At 48.5% G+C, this 14,882-nt stretch overlaps 1 non-coding gene across 1 annotated transcript; it reads right to left on the bottom strand.

The window, feature by feature from the left end:
- Positions 1–1,484: 1,484 nt before the first annotated feature.
- Positions 1,485–1,556, bottom strand: TRNAC-GCA (transfer RNA cysteine (anticodon GCA)). The gene has a single exon. It is a non-coding gene; the product is annotated as a tRNA-Cys (tRNA).
- Positions 1,557–14,882: the final 13,326 nt, after the last annotated feature.

Below are 14,882 nucleotides of genomic sequence, written 5' to 3'. Positions count from 1 at the left end.
AAAGAAAAAAAGGTGAAAGAAGTATCTTCCTCATTTTTCAGCCTTAGCAGAAAGCTTTCGGTTTTACTTTGTGCTCAGCGGGTGGGTATAAAAGCTGCGCGAACGCATTACTCGCGCCAGAGGTGTAGGGATTTCTGTGGCCAGGGCTGCCAGCCTCAGATGAATCAGACAGTTCGAGGTGCCGGGTTTGAGGGACAGAATGTTTCCAATGGGGGTAGGGAGACAGGAGAACGCCTCAAGTTGGCGTTCCTTTTGGGATTGGAGGGTGGGTCAAGCGAGGCAAACCCATAGACACAGCCCTTCTCCAACTTCAACTTTCTGTATTAATAGTGACATGGACGTGCTGTGTTCATCCTTGACTATTAATGTACAAAAGTAAAGTTATATCCCAATGCAAACTGAGATAAACGAATACAGTGTTTCTCAAACTTGAACGTGCATCAGAATTACCTGCAGGGCTTGTTAAAACTCTCCTAGTTTCTGATTCTGTAAGGGGGCACCGAGAATTTGCATTTCTACCAAGTTTCCAGGTGCCGCTGGTGCTGCTGGTGTGGGGACCACATTTTAAGAACCACTGAAGTGAGAATAAAAGGCCGTGGAGTTTCATAACCTAAAGATGAGAACAAATATCTGCTGGCTGCGTGCCTGACAGTGTCACTGTTGGGCCGGAGGAAAATGGTAAGTGTGACGAGAGACAAGGGCGTCCCCCTCAACTAGGTTTTGCCCAAAAAAAGGAAAAATAAGGGAGAAAGGAAGAGGCGTGCTGCCTGGGTCAAAGGGCAGCTGCTATATTTTAAACCCGGAATGTGGTTGTGTCATGCCTCGGACCCCGGGAAAACGCGCATTTTTTTTTCTCCTGGCTCCCATTACTGTGAGCTGCATCGCTAGGCTGAACAGAGAGATCACAGATCAGCAGACCTGCGGTTCCGTGCAAAAAACCCAGGAGGAACCAGTTTTACCTCTCCTTTAGGCCTTGGACTTTCCATCTATAGCTTATCAAGCCAAAGCCCTGCCTATGAGCTAAGTAAAGAAGGAAGAGGGAAAACTGCTCGCTGTTTACCTTCTACCTTCTGTGCCCTGTCCTGTTCGAGTTCGCGAATATATGAAGACCTCTGAAATTGGATTCTTTCTCCTAGTTTTCATAGTCAAGTACGAACTACTGCCCCGTTCAAGACACATTTTTTAACCCCAGAACAAGTTATAATTATCGTTAAACCAATGGGCATCGGAGATGGGAATCTATCAACGCCTTTGTTCTACAACTGAGACTACTAGTGCGCTTCTCGCCACTTGGGGTATGAGGACTCAGGTCCACCTAAAGGTAGCCTCTGGTTGCTGCTCTCTCCCTCTAGGGTAAGGGAATCCTTTCAAGGTGAAAATTAGGTAGGTGGAAGATACAAAGGACACTTCCGGTGACTTTTGGATTCAGAACTCGCTAACTCAGGTTATTCCTGCATGACTGTGAAAAGAGGTAAAACAACGCGAGGGGGCACCCGGATTTGAACCGGGGACCTCTTGATCTGCAGTCAAATGCTCTACCACTGAGCTATACCCCCTCTGCTGGACGCCCTTTGGGAAATTCTTTTTACAGCGATCCATCCCAAAATGTTCGTACTTTCACCATTTGTTCAAAATTAGCGTCTCTTTGCTGGATTATACTGAAATTACCAATGAGGAAGGGGAAATTAAAAAAGTAGGCCAAAATAGGCCGGGCACAGTGGCTCACGCCTGTAATCCCAGCACTTTGGGAAGCCGAACCGGGAGGATCACGAGGTCAGGAGTTCGAGACCAGACTGACCAAGACGGTGATAAACCCCGTCTCTACTAAAAATACAAAAATTAGCCGGGCGGGGTGGCGGGCGCCTGTAATCCCAGCTACTCGGAAGGCTGAGGCAGGAGAATCGCTTGAACCCGGGCGGCAGAGGTTGCAGTGAGCCGACATCGCGCCACTGCACTCCAGCAGGGGCAACAGAGTTGAGACTCCGTCTCAAAAAAAAAAAAAAAGGCTAGGCCAAGACGTGGTGGCAGTTTGAAAAGTATGTGAATTTAGGTGCCAATCTGCTTTTTCTAGGTTCATTACTTTTTTTTTTTCCCCCAGACGGAGTCTTCCTCTGTAACCCAGGCTGGAGTGAGTGCAGTGTGGCGCAGTCTCGGCTCACTGCAACCTCCGCCTCCCGGGTTCAAGCGATTCTCCTGCCTCAGCCTCCTGAATAGCTGGGAATCCAGGCGCCCGCCGCCGCGCCCGGCTCCTTTTTGTATTTTTAGTAGAGATAGGGGATTCGCTGTGTTGGCTAGGCTGGTCTCCAACACCTGATTTCGTGATCTGCCCTCCTCGGCCTCCCAAAGTGCTGGGATTACAGGCATGAGCCACCGCGCCCCGCTTGGTTCAGTTTGTTTGTTTGTTTGTTTGTTTTCCATTTTGTGGAGAAGGGGGCAGGAGGCCGTCTCCCAATGTTGCCCAGAGACGGAATTTCGCTCTTGTTGATCAGTCTGGAGTGCAATGGCGCGATCTCGGCTCACCGCAACCTCTGCCTCCCAGGTTCAAGCGATTCTCCCGCCTCAGCCTCCTGAGTAGCTGGGATTACATGCATGCACCCCACGCCTGGCTAATTGTGTATTTTTAGTAGAGACCGGGTTTCTCCATGTTGCACAGGCTGGCCTCGAACTCCCTACTTCAGGTGATCCGCCCGCCTTGGCCTGCCAAGGTGCTGGGACTTGGGACTACAGGCGTGAGCCACCACTCCCAGCCTAGGCTCAATTCTTTTTTTTGAGATGGAGTCTCGCTCAGTCAGGCTGGAGTGCAATGGCGCGATCTCGGCTCACTGCAAGCTTCGCCTCCCGGGTTCACGCTATTCTCCTGCCTCAGCCTCCCAAGTAGCTGGAACTACAGGCGCCCGCCGCCATGCCCGGCTAATTTTTTGCATTTTTAGTAGAGACGGGGTTTCACTGGGTTAGCCAGGATGGTCTCGATCTCCTGACCTCGTGATCCGCCCGCCTCGGCCTCCCACAGTACTGGGATTACAGGCGTGAGCCACCGCTCCCGGCCCGGCTCAATTCTTTATCCAAAATCGCACTCATCTCTCCCCACTAACAAGTTAGAGAACAACCTCCTGCAAAACTGGATAGAGAAAGTTTTTCCTTGGTCTCTCCAAAAAGAATAGGAACACTGGCCGGGCGCGGTGGCTCATGCCTGTAATCCCCGCACTTTGGGAGGCTGAGGCGGGCGGATCACCAAGTCAGGAAATCGAGACCATCCTGGCCAACATGGCGAAACCCAGTCTTTACTAAAAATACAAAAATTACCCGGGCGTGGTGGCACATGCCTGTAATCCTGGCTATTCAGGAGGCTGAGGCAGGACAACTGCTTGAATGCGGGAGGTGGAGATTGCGGTGAGCCGAGGTCATGCCATTGCACTCCAGCCTGGGCAACAAGTTTCGCTCTTGAGAGCAAAACTCCGTTGCAAAAAGAAAAAAAGGTAAGAAAGAAATCCTGCAATATGCAACAGCGTGGATGAACCTTGAGGATATTACGCCAAGTGAAACAGGCCAGTCACAGAAGACCAAATACTGCATGATTCCACATATATGAGGCATCTAACATAGTCAAACTCACAGAAGTAGAGAGTAGAACGATGGTTGCCAGGGGCTGCGGAGAGTTGCTGATCAATAGGTCTAAAATGTCAATTCTGCAAGATGAAAAAACTCTAGAAATCGGCTGTACAGCATTGTGCCTTTAATTAACAATACTGTATTGTATAGTTGAAAATATAAGAGGGGGCCGGGCGCGGTGGCTCAAGCCTGTAATCCCAGCACTTTGGGAGGCCGAGACGGGCGGATCACGAGGTCAGGAGATCGAGACCATCCTGGCTAACATGGTGAAACCCCGTCTCTACTAAAAAATACAAAAAACTAGCCGGGCGAGGTGGCGGGCGCCTGTAGTCCCAGCTACTCAGGAGGCTGAGGCAGGAGAATGGCGTAAACCCGGGAGGCGGAGCTTGCAGTGAGCCAAAATCACGCCACTGCACTCCAGCCTGGGTGACAGAGCCAGACTCCGTCTCAAAAAAAAAAAAAAAAAGAAAAAAGAAAATATAAGAGGGTCCGCCAGACATAGTGGCTCATGCCCATAATCCCAGCACTTTTGGAGGCCAGGGCAAGAGGATCACTTGAGCCCAGGAATTTGAAACCAGTCTGGGCAACACAGTGAGACTCCCATCTCTACAAAAAAATTTAAAAATTAGCCAGATGTGGTGGTATGTACCTGTAGTCCCAGCCACTTGGGAGGCTGAGGCAGGAGGATTGCTTGTGCCCAAGAGGTCAAGGCTTCAGTAAGCCTGGGTGACAGAGCAAGACTCTGTCTCAAGAAAAAAAGAGAGAGAAGCCAGTTGGGAATCTATTGTAATAATATAGGTCAGAGATGGTGGTTATGGCTTAGACTATAGTGTTGTATTAGTTTTATATTACTGATGGAACAATTTACAGTCTATTTGCATAAAATAACAGAAATGTATTATCTTCACAGTTCTGGAGGTCAGAATCCCAAAATCAATTTCACTGGGCTGGCCTGGCGAGGTGGCTGACTCCTGTAATCCCACCACTTTGGGAGGCCAAGGCAGGCAGATCACAAGGTCAAGAGTTCAAGACCACCCTGGCCAATATGGTGACATCCCTTCTCTACCAAAAATACAAAAATTAGCCAGGTGTGGTGGCTCACGCCTGTAGTCCCAGCTACTTGGGAGGCTGAGGCAGAAGAATTGCTTGAACCCAGGGGGCAGAGGTTGCAGTGAGCCGAGATGGTGCCACTGCACTCCAGTTGGGTGACAGAGTGAGACTTCATCTAAAAAAAAAAAAATTCACAGGGCTAAAATTAAAATGTTAGTACAGCTGCATTCCTTCTGTAGGCTTCAGGGGAGAATCTGTTTCCTTGACTCTCCCAGCCCATAGAGGCCGCTACATTGCTGCCTCATTGCCTCTTCCCCAATTGTCAAAGCTGGCAGCATATCATCCCGCCTCCCTCTAGCCTCGGCTTCCATGCTTCCATGTTACCATCTCCTCTCTCTGTGACTCTTATCCTCCTGCCTCCCTCCTCCTGCCTCCCTCTTATAAGGACCTGTGGCATTACACTGAGCTCACCTGGATAATCCAGGATAATGTTCTCACATCTCAATATATTTAATTTAATCATATCTGCAAAGTTCTTTTTATCATGAGAGGTAACATAGTCACAAATAGATTCACAAGGAGACTGATGTGTAGACAGGTTTGGAAAGTCATTATTTTGTCTATTACGAGTAGGAACAAGTAGAAACAGCTGAGCTGGAGAAGAATGCAGGTGACCGGGCACAATGGTTCACACCTGTAATTCCACCACTTTGGGAGGCCAAGGCGGGCAGATCACCTGAGGTCAGGAGTTCCAGACCAGCCTGGCCAACGTGGTGAAACTCCATCTCTACGAAAAATACAAAAATTAGCTGGGTGTGGTGGTGGACGACTGTAATCCCAGCTACTTGGGAGGCTGAAGCAGGAGAATCGCTTGAACCCAGGGGTCAGAGGTTGCAGTGAGCCAAGATCGCACTCCTGCACTCCAGCCTGGGTGACAGAATGAGATTCCATCTAAAAAAAAAAAAAAAAAAAAGCCGGGCGCAGTGGCTCACGCCTGTAATCCCAACACTTTGGGATGCCGAGCACAGGCGGATCACGAGGTCAGTAGATTGAGACCATCCTGGCTAACACAGTGAAACCCCATCTCTACTGAAAATACAAAAACAGAAAATTAGCCAGGTGTGGTAGCGGGCACCTGTAGTCCCAGCTACTCCAGAGGCTGAGGCAGGAGAATGGTGTGAACCCGGGAGGCGGAGCTTGCAATGAGCCGAGATTGCGCCACTGCACTCCATCTTGGGCGACAGAGCAAGACTCCGTCTCAAAAAATTTAAATAAATAAATAATAAATAAATAAAAAAAGAATGCAAGCATTGAGATTGATGACACATGGCAGGGAAGCCCAGCCTGATTTTTTTTTTTTTTTTTTTCCTGCCTGGCTGCTTCCGGCCTATAATCCCAGCACTTTGAGAAACCGAGGCTGCAGCCCAGCTTTGAGACCAGCCTGGGCAATGTGGCAAAACCCCATCTCTACAAAGTAAAGAAAGAAAGGGCCTGGCGTGATGGCTTACGCCTGTAATCCCAGCACTTTGGGAGGCCGAGGTGGATGGATCACCTGAGGTCAGGAGTTCCAGACCAGTTTGGCCAACATGGTGAAACCACATCTCTACTAAAAATACAAAAAATTAGCCGGTCGTGTTTGCGGGTGCCTGTAATCCTAATTATTCTGGAGGCTGAGGCAGGAGAATTGCTTGAACCCAGGAGGCAGAGGTTGCAGTGAGCCAAGATCACACCACTGCACTCCAGCGTGGACAACAGGAGCAAAACTTCGTCTTGGAAAAAAAAGAAAAGAAAAGAGAAAAATCCCACTGAAAAAGGGGCAATTCAGGGGAAAAAAAGAGTTTATTTATTTATTTTTTTTTTTTTTGAGACGGAGTCTCGCTCTGTCGCCCAGCCCAGGCTGGAGTGCAGTGGCGCGATCTCGGCTCACTGCAAGCTCCGCCTCCCGGGTTCACGCCATTCTCCTGCCTCAGCCTCCCGAGTAGCTGGGACTACAGGCGCCCACAACCGCGCCCGGCTAATTTTTTGTATTTTTAGTAGAGACGGGGTTTCACCGTGGTCTCGATCTCCTGACCTTGTGATCCGCCCGCCTCGGCCTCCCAAAGTGCTGGGATTACAGGCGTGAGCCACCGCGCCCGGCCAAGAGTTTATTTTTAAAATTCTTAAAAGAAAGTAACAAAGTACAGCCCCCTGTCCTCACAGGCATGATGTCCCAGTATTGGGGTGAACATGTTTCATTTAAGGAGACTAATTAATATTTAAGAGTATGCATTTGGTGGCCGGGCACAGTGGCTGACGCCTGTAATCTCAGCACTTTGGGAGGCCAAGGCAGGCAGATCACGAGGTCAGGAGATCGAGACCATCCTGGCTAACACAGTGAAACCCCTTCTCTACTACAAATACAAAAAATTAGCCTGGCGTGGTGGCAGGTGCCTGTAGTCCCAGCTACTCAGGAGGCTGAGGCAGGAGAATGGCGTGAATCCGGGGGGCAGAGCTTGCAGTGAGCGGAGATTGTGCCACTGCACTCCAGTCTGGGCAACAGAGCGAGACTCCGTCTCAAAAAAAAAAAAAAAAAAAAAGAGTATGTGTTTGGGGATACAGCTAATTCTGGAGTTTAGGGAAGAGGCCAGGGCTAGAAATATAATTCTGGGAGTTCTCAGTTTATAGATGATAATTGATGAAGGATGTAGTTAATCTCAGACATATGCTGGATTCAGTTCACACTGGCTTGCAAGAAACAATGGTTAAATTTTCCAGAATTTTTTTTTTTTTTTTTTGAGATGGAGTCTCTCTGTCAGTCTGGAGTGCAGTGGCACGATCTCAGCTCACTGCAACCTCCACCTCCTGGGTTCAAGCGATTCTCCTGCCTCAACCTCCCAAGTAGCTGGGACTACAGGCGCCTGTCACCACGCCCATCTAATTTTTTTTTTTTTTTTTAGTAGAGACTGGGGTTTCACTATGTTGGCCAGGCTGGTCTCGAACTACTGACCTCGTGATCGGCCCGTCTCGGCCTCCCATAGTGCTGGGATTACGGGCGTGAGCCACCGCGCCCAGCCCAGAATTATTTAAGCCAGTTGACTTTCTTTAGGTAGCTGGAAATGGTCAAGTGGGTGTATTTGCAACAGTCACCCCGGCAAACGCTACACACATCAGGTCTCCCCCAAAGTCGGTTGCTAGCCATTCACCAGCACACCACTACATCTGACTGATTCTGTTTTCTCCAAAAAGGAAGAGGCACTGGGCAATGTGGCTCACGCCTGTAATCCCAGCACTTTTGGAGGCTGAGGCAGGCGGATCACGAGGCCAAGAAATCAAGATCAACCTGGCTAACACGGTGAAACCCCGTCTCTACTAAAAATACAAAAAATTAGCTGGGCGTGGTGGCGGGTGCCTGCAGTCCCAGCTACCCAGGAGGTTGAGGCAGAAGAATTACGTGAACCCGGGAGGCGGAGCTTGCAGTCAGCCCAGATCACGCCACTGCACTCCAGCCTGGGCAACAGAGCGAGACACCCTCTCAAAAAAAAAAAAAAAAAAAAAAAAAGGAAGAAGCAAGCTCTTCATCTGACAGCAAGAGGAGAAAGAAGGTGTGGAAGGTTTATGATGGGAGACAGTGGCCGGGCGCGGTGGCTCAAGCCTGTAATCCCAGCACTTTGGGAGGCCGAGGCGGGTGGATCACGAGGTCAGGAGATCGAGACTATCCTGGCTAACATGGTGAAACCCCGTCTCTACTAAAAATACAAAAAACTAGGCGGGCGTGGTGGTGGGCGCCTGTAGTTCCAGCTACTTGGGAGGCTGAGGCGGGAGAATGGCGTGAACCCGGGAGGCGGAGCTTGCAGTGAGCCGAGATCACGCCACTGCACTCCAGCCTGGGAGACACAGCGAGACTCCGTCTCAAAAAAAAAAAAAAAAAAAAAAGATGGGAGAGAGTGTGTGAAATAGTCATTTTGGAGCATGAGAAAGCAGACATATTTGGGCAATAGTGAAGGAATGCCAGAGAGAAAGCATGTTTTACATTGGTGGAGTGGCGCAAACTTGTGCACCTTTATTCTTCAGCACCATTCAGCTGATTGCGTGCAGGTTTGGTGGAATCCCATCGGTGAGTTTAATTAGGTTGTAGTTTGGTGATTACGACCAGGGCTTATCATGAACCAGGCACTGTGCCGACTACTTTGGGGAAAGCAAAAAAAGAATGCAATGTGATCCCTACCCTCAAAAAATGCACAATCTTGGCCGGGTGTGGTGGCTCACGCCTGTACTCCCAGCACTTTGGTAGGCGGAGGCGGGCGGATCTCGAGGTCAGGAGTTTGAGACCAGCCTGACCAACATGGTGACACTCCCTTCTCTACTAAAAATACAAAAATTAGCCTGGCGTGGCGGCGCACGGCTATAATCACAGCTACTGGCTAAGGCAGGAGAATCGCTTGAACTTGGGATGTAGGGGTTGCAGTGAGCCGAGATCACGCCACTGCACTCCAGCCTGGGCGACAGAGTGAGACTCCGTCTCGAAAAATAAATAAATAAATATTAAAATAAAAGAATTCCCAGATGCCAGAGGTAAAAAAAGGCTGTAGTGGGAAAAAAAAAAAAAAAAAAAAAAAAAAAAAAGGCTGTAATGATGGAAAAGAGGGATCCCACTGCACATCCGTACAAGACCCTCAAGCCAGAATCAGAGAGGACTTAGACTTCTCTTTTCTCTCCCACCACTTTATTTGGGTCCAGATCGCTTTATCATAGACACCAAACTATTGTGAATCACTGGAGGCAATGGCTCGTCAGTAAACTCTACTTTTAAGGTGTAATCTTCTTATTTCCAATAGAGGGGGTATAGCTCAGGGGCAGAGCATTTGACTGCAGATCAAGAGGTCCCCGGTTCAAATCCGGGTGCCCCCTCGCAGCTAGCGTTTTAAGACAGCAGCAGGCAGGCAAGCAAGATAAAACTATTTGAACATTCTGTGGTGGAAACTGGGAAAATAATAAACTGGATATTACCGCAGTATCTCCTTCGTAGACTTCACGTTCTGCAACATATATCAACATACAAACAGGTAACATATGAGAATGTGGTATCTGTAACCTTGGAGTGTTCTCTGAATCCCTGGTAGTTGAAGTGTGATATGGGGAACCCTAGGTTCCCTTAAGGCCCTTTCTGTGGGGAAGGAAGGATTTTTTTTTTGAGATAGTCTCACTCTGTCGCCCAGGCTGGAATGCAATGGCCTGATCTCAGCTCACTACAACCTCTGCCTCCCAGATTCAAGCGATTCTCCTGCCTCAGCCTCCCGAGTAGCTGGGATTACAGGCATGCGGCACCTCGCTCGGCTAATTTTTGTATTTTTTGTAGAAACAGGGTTTCTCCATGTTGGTCAGGCTGATCTCGAACCCCTGACCTCAGGTGATCCACCTGTCTCGGCCTCCCAAAGTGCTGAGATTACAGGCGTGAGCCACCGCGCCCAGCCAGAATGAATATTTTCTTGGTAATATTAATGAGACCCTTTCTGTGCAGAGGAAATAATTATTATTTATTTATTTATTTATTTATTTATTTATTTATTTATTTTGAGACAGAGTCTTGCTCTGTTGCCCAGGCTGGAGTGCAATGGTGCAATCTTGGCTCACTGCAAGCTCTACCTCCTGGGTTCACGCCATTCTCCTGCCTCAGCCTCTCGAGTAGATGGGACTACAGGCGCCCGCCACCACACCCGGCTAATTTTTTGTATTTTTAGTAGAGACGCGGTTTCACCGTGTTAGCCAGGATGGTCTCAATCTCCCGACCTCGTGATCCACTTGCCTCGGCTTCCCAAAGTGCTGGGATTACAGACTTGAGCCACCGCGACCGGCCACAAGAATTATTTTAATAATTATGATATTATTTTTGTCTTACTCTTGCTCTTTCATGAGAATACAGTGGAGCTTTCCAGAGATTAAATGTGTGAAATCACAACAGATTAGTGTAAAAACATGAAAAACCAGTTATTTCATCAAGCCAGGTATTAAAGGGATTTCAAAAAAAAAAAAAAAAGTAAAGCAAAGCCACCCTTCTCACTAAATTATTTTTGTTTGGAAAAATATAGTTATATTTATTTATTTATTTATTTATTTTATTTTATTTTATTTTATTTTTCGAGACAGGGCCTCTGTTGCCCAGGCTGGAGTGCAGTGGTGCAATCATGGCTCACTGTAGTCTCAACCTCTTAGGCTGAAGTGATCCTCCTGCCTCAGCCTCCTGTGTAGTTAGGACCACAGGCACACGCCACTACACTTGGCTAATTTGTTGATATTTTGTAGAAATAGGGTCTCACTTTGTTGTCCAGGCTGATCTCAAACTCCTGAGGACAAGTGATCCTTCCACTGGGAATACAGGCCTGAGCCACTAAACTTGACCTATTCCTCATTCTTTTTTTTTTTTTTTTTTTTTTTTTTGAGACGGAGTCTCGCTCTGTCGCCCAGGCTGGAATGCAGTGGCCGGATCTCAGCTCACTGCAAGCTCTGCCTCCCGGGTCTACGCCATTCTCCTGCCTCAGCCTCCCGAGTAGCTGGGACTACAAGCGCCCGCCACCTTGCCCGGCTAGTTTTTTGTATTTTTTAGTAGAGACGGGGTTTCACCGGGTTAGCCAGGATGGTCTCAATCTGCTGACCTCGTGATCCGCCCGTCTCGGCCTCCCAAAGTGCTGGGATTACAGGCTTGAGCCACCGCGCCCGGCCAACCTATTCCTCATTCTAAAATGTTATTTCCTTTAGCCAAAAATGGGTTTATTGTTATCTTACATGAAGTAATAAACGTGTAAACATCTCTTAACTTTAATTTATAACATGGTAAAATCTCATCAGATATAACCTATATAAACAAAAACTCCTTGAGGTATTTAATAATTAAGAGTGTAAAGGAGGCCGGGCAAGGGGGCTCACGCCTGTAATCCCAGCACTTTGGGAGGCCAAGGTGGGCTGATCACCTGAGGTCGGGAGTTTGAGACCAGCCTGACCAACATGGAGAAACCTCATCTCTAACAAAAATACAAAATTAGCCGAGCAAGGTGCCACATGTCTGTAATCCCAGCTACTTGGGAGGCTGAGGCAGGAGAAGAGCTTGAACCCGGGAGGCGGAGGTTGCATTGAGCTGAGATCACACCATTGCACTCCAGCCTGGGCAACAAGAACAAAACTCCGTCTCAAAAAAAAAAAAAAAAAAAGGGCCGGGCACAGTGGCTTACACCTGTAATCCCAGCACTTTGGGAGGCCGAGGCGGGTGGATCACCTGAGGTCAGGAGATCGAGACCATCCTGGCCAACATGGTGAAACCTCGTCTGTACTAACAATATAAAAAAAATTAGCCAGGCGTGGTAGTGGGCACCTGTAATCCCAGCTACTCAGGAGGCTGAGGCACGAGAATTGCTTGAACCCAGGAGATGGAGGTTGCAGTGAGCCAACATGGTCCCACTGCACTCCAGCCTGGTGACAGAGTGAGACTCTGTCTCAAAAAAAAAAAAAAAAAAGAATGTAAAGGGGTCTGAAATGAAAATATTTGAGAACCACGGTTCCTAGTAAAGAAGTGGCAGCCGGGCGCGGTGGCTCACACCTGTAATCCCAGCACTTTGGGAGGCCGAGGCGGGCGGATCACGAGGTCAGGAGATCGAGACCTTCCTGGCTAACACGGTGAAACCCTGTCTCTAACTAAAAATACAAAAACATAGCCAGGCGTGGTGGCAGGCGCCTGTAGTTCCAGCTACTCAGGAAGCTGAGGCAGGAGAATGGTGTGAGCCCAGGAAGTGGAGCTTGCAGTGAACCGAGATCAGTGCCACTGCACTCCAGCCTGGGTGACAGAGTGAGACTCCATCTCAAAAAAAAAAAAAAAAAAAAAAAAAGAGGTGGCTCAGGGTGGCCCGGTGCGGTGTCTCACGCCTGTGATCACAGCACTTTGGGAGGCCGAGGCGGGTGGATCACAAGGTCAGGAGATCGAGACCATCCTGGCCAACATGGTGCAACCCCGTCTCTACCAAAAATACAAAAATTAGCTGGGCATGGTGGCTCGTGCCTGTAATCCCAGGTACGCAACAGCCTGAGGCAGGAGAACCGCTTGAACCAGGGAGTTGGAGTTTGCAGTGAGCCGAGATGGTGCCACTGTGCTCCAACCTGACGACAGAGCAAGATGCCATCTCAAAAAAAAAAAAAAAAAGAAGGCCGGGCGCGGTGGCTCAAGCCTGTAATCCCAGCACTTTGAGAGGCCGAGGCAGGCGGATCACAAGGTCAGGAGATCGAGACCACAGTGAAACCCCGTCTCTACTAAAAATACAAAAAATTCTCTACTAAAAATACAAAAAATTAGCCGGGCGCGGTGGCGGGCGCCTGTAGTCCCAGCTACTCAGGAGGCTGAGGCAGGAGAATGGCGGGAACCCGGGAGGCGGAGCTTGCAGTGAGCCGAGATCGCGCCACTGCACTCCAGCCTGGGCAACAGCGTGAGACTCCGTCTCAAAAAAAAAAAAAAAAAAAAAAAAAAAAAAAAAAAAAAAAGTGGCTCAGGGAATAAACTGCTGGGGTTGTGAAATGGCTCAGAGAAGAAATATCTGAGCACAGTTTTAAAAACAGGTTGGACAGGCACGGTGGCTCACACCTGTAATCCCAGCACTTTGGGAGGCTGAGGCAGATGGATCACTTGAGTCAGGAGTTCGAGACTAGCCTGACCAACATGATGAAATCCCCATCTCTACTAAAAATACAAAAAAAAAAAAAAATTAGCTGGCCACAGTGGTGTACATCTGTAATCCCAGCTACTTGGGAGGCTGAAGCAGGAGAATCACTTTGAACCCTGGAGGCGGAGGTTGCAGTGTTGCAGTGAGCCGACATGGTGCCATTACACTCTGGCCTGAGCAACAAGAGCGAAACTCTGTCTCAAAGTAAATAAATAAATAACACATAATGGCTAAGGCAGGTGAGTGCATAAATACAAGAAAGTGTGAATCTAAGCCATATGTCCAGAAATCCTAAGTGGTTTGGTGTTTCTGGTGTGTGAAATATAAGAGGCAAGGTGGCAGAAGATGGAGCCAGGGAAGAGGTAGGCCATATCAAGTGACTTTGATGCTGTGCTAAACAACTTGGACTTTATTCTGTAAGTACTAGAGGGTCAGCACATGTTTTTTGTTTGTTAGTTTGTTTTTTGTTTTGTTTTGTTTTATTTTTGAGACGGAGTCTCACTCTATGCCCAGGCTGGAGTGCAGTGGGACAAGCTCAGCTCACTGCAACCTCTGCCTCCTGGGTTCAAGCAATTTTCCTGCTCAGCCTCCTGAATAGCTGGGATCACAGGTGCGTGCCATCACCCCTGGATAATTTTTGTATTTTTATTAGAGACAGTTTCACCATGTTGACCAGGCTGGTCTTGAACTCCTGACCTCAGGTAATCTGCCTGCCTCAGTCTCCCAAAGTGCTGGGATTACAGGCATGAGCCACCATGCCTGCCCGGCACATGATTTTAAGCAGTGGGAAATTATGGCCTGACCATATAGAGGCTGATGCAATAGCTTTGAACCAAAGGCAGAACTTAGAAGGCATGGGCAGAAAAATTTAGGAAACAGAGTCAAGTTGATGGACCTGGCCGGGCGCGGTGGCTCAAGCCTGTAATCCCAGCACTTTGGGAGGCCGAGACGGGCGGATCACAAGGTCAGGAGATCGAGACCATCCTGGCTAACCCGGTGAAACCCCGTCTCTACTAAAAAAAAAAAAATACAAAAAACTAGCCAGGCGAGGTGGCAGGCGCCTGTAGTCCCAGCTACTCGGGAGGCTGAGGCAGGAGAATGGCGTAAACCCGGGAGGCGGAGCTTGCAGTGAGCTGAGATCCGGCCACTGCACTCCAGCCTGGGCGACAGAGCAAGACTCCATCTCAAAAAAAAAAAAAAAAAAAAAAAAAAAAAAAAAAGTTGATGGACCTTGGTGACTGGATCTAGGATCCTGGGAGAAGAGAATGAATTGTGTCCCATTTTCTTGTTGAGACAGTGGTGGTAGTTCCAACCAAGAACACTGTTCCTCCTATAACCATAGCCTTCTCCATCTTGGTTGACAGCAATGATATCTTCCAATTGCTCAGGCCTAAAGCCTTGGAGACATTTTGATTTCTATCTTTCATACCTCACATTTTATTGTTGCTACCTCCGAAACACATCCAGAATCTGACCACACATCACCTCAGCTCCTACCATTCTAGTGCAAACCACCATCATTTCTCCCATGGTTACTGCAATAGC

This window comes from Macaca nemestrina, chromosome 17 (assembly GCF_043159975.1).
Source record: "Macaca nemestrina isolate mMacNem1 chromosome 17, mMacNem.hap1, whole genome shotgun sequence".
NCBI classification, from domain to species: Eukaryota; Metazoa; Chordata; class Mammalia; order Primates; family Cercopithecidae; genus Macaca; species Macaca nemestrina.
Note: the sequence above shows the minus strand (reverse complement) of the source record. Positions and strands in the feature narration are given on the sequence as shown.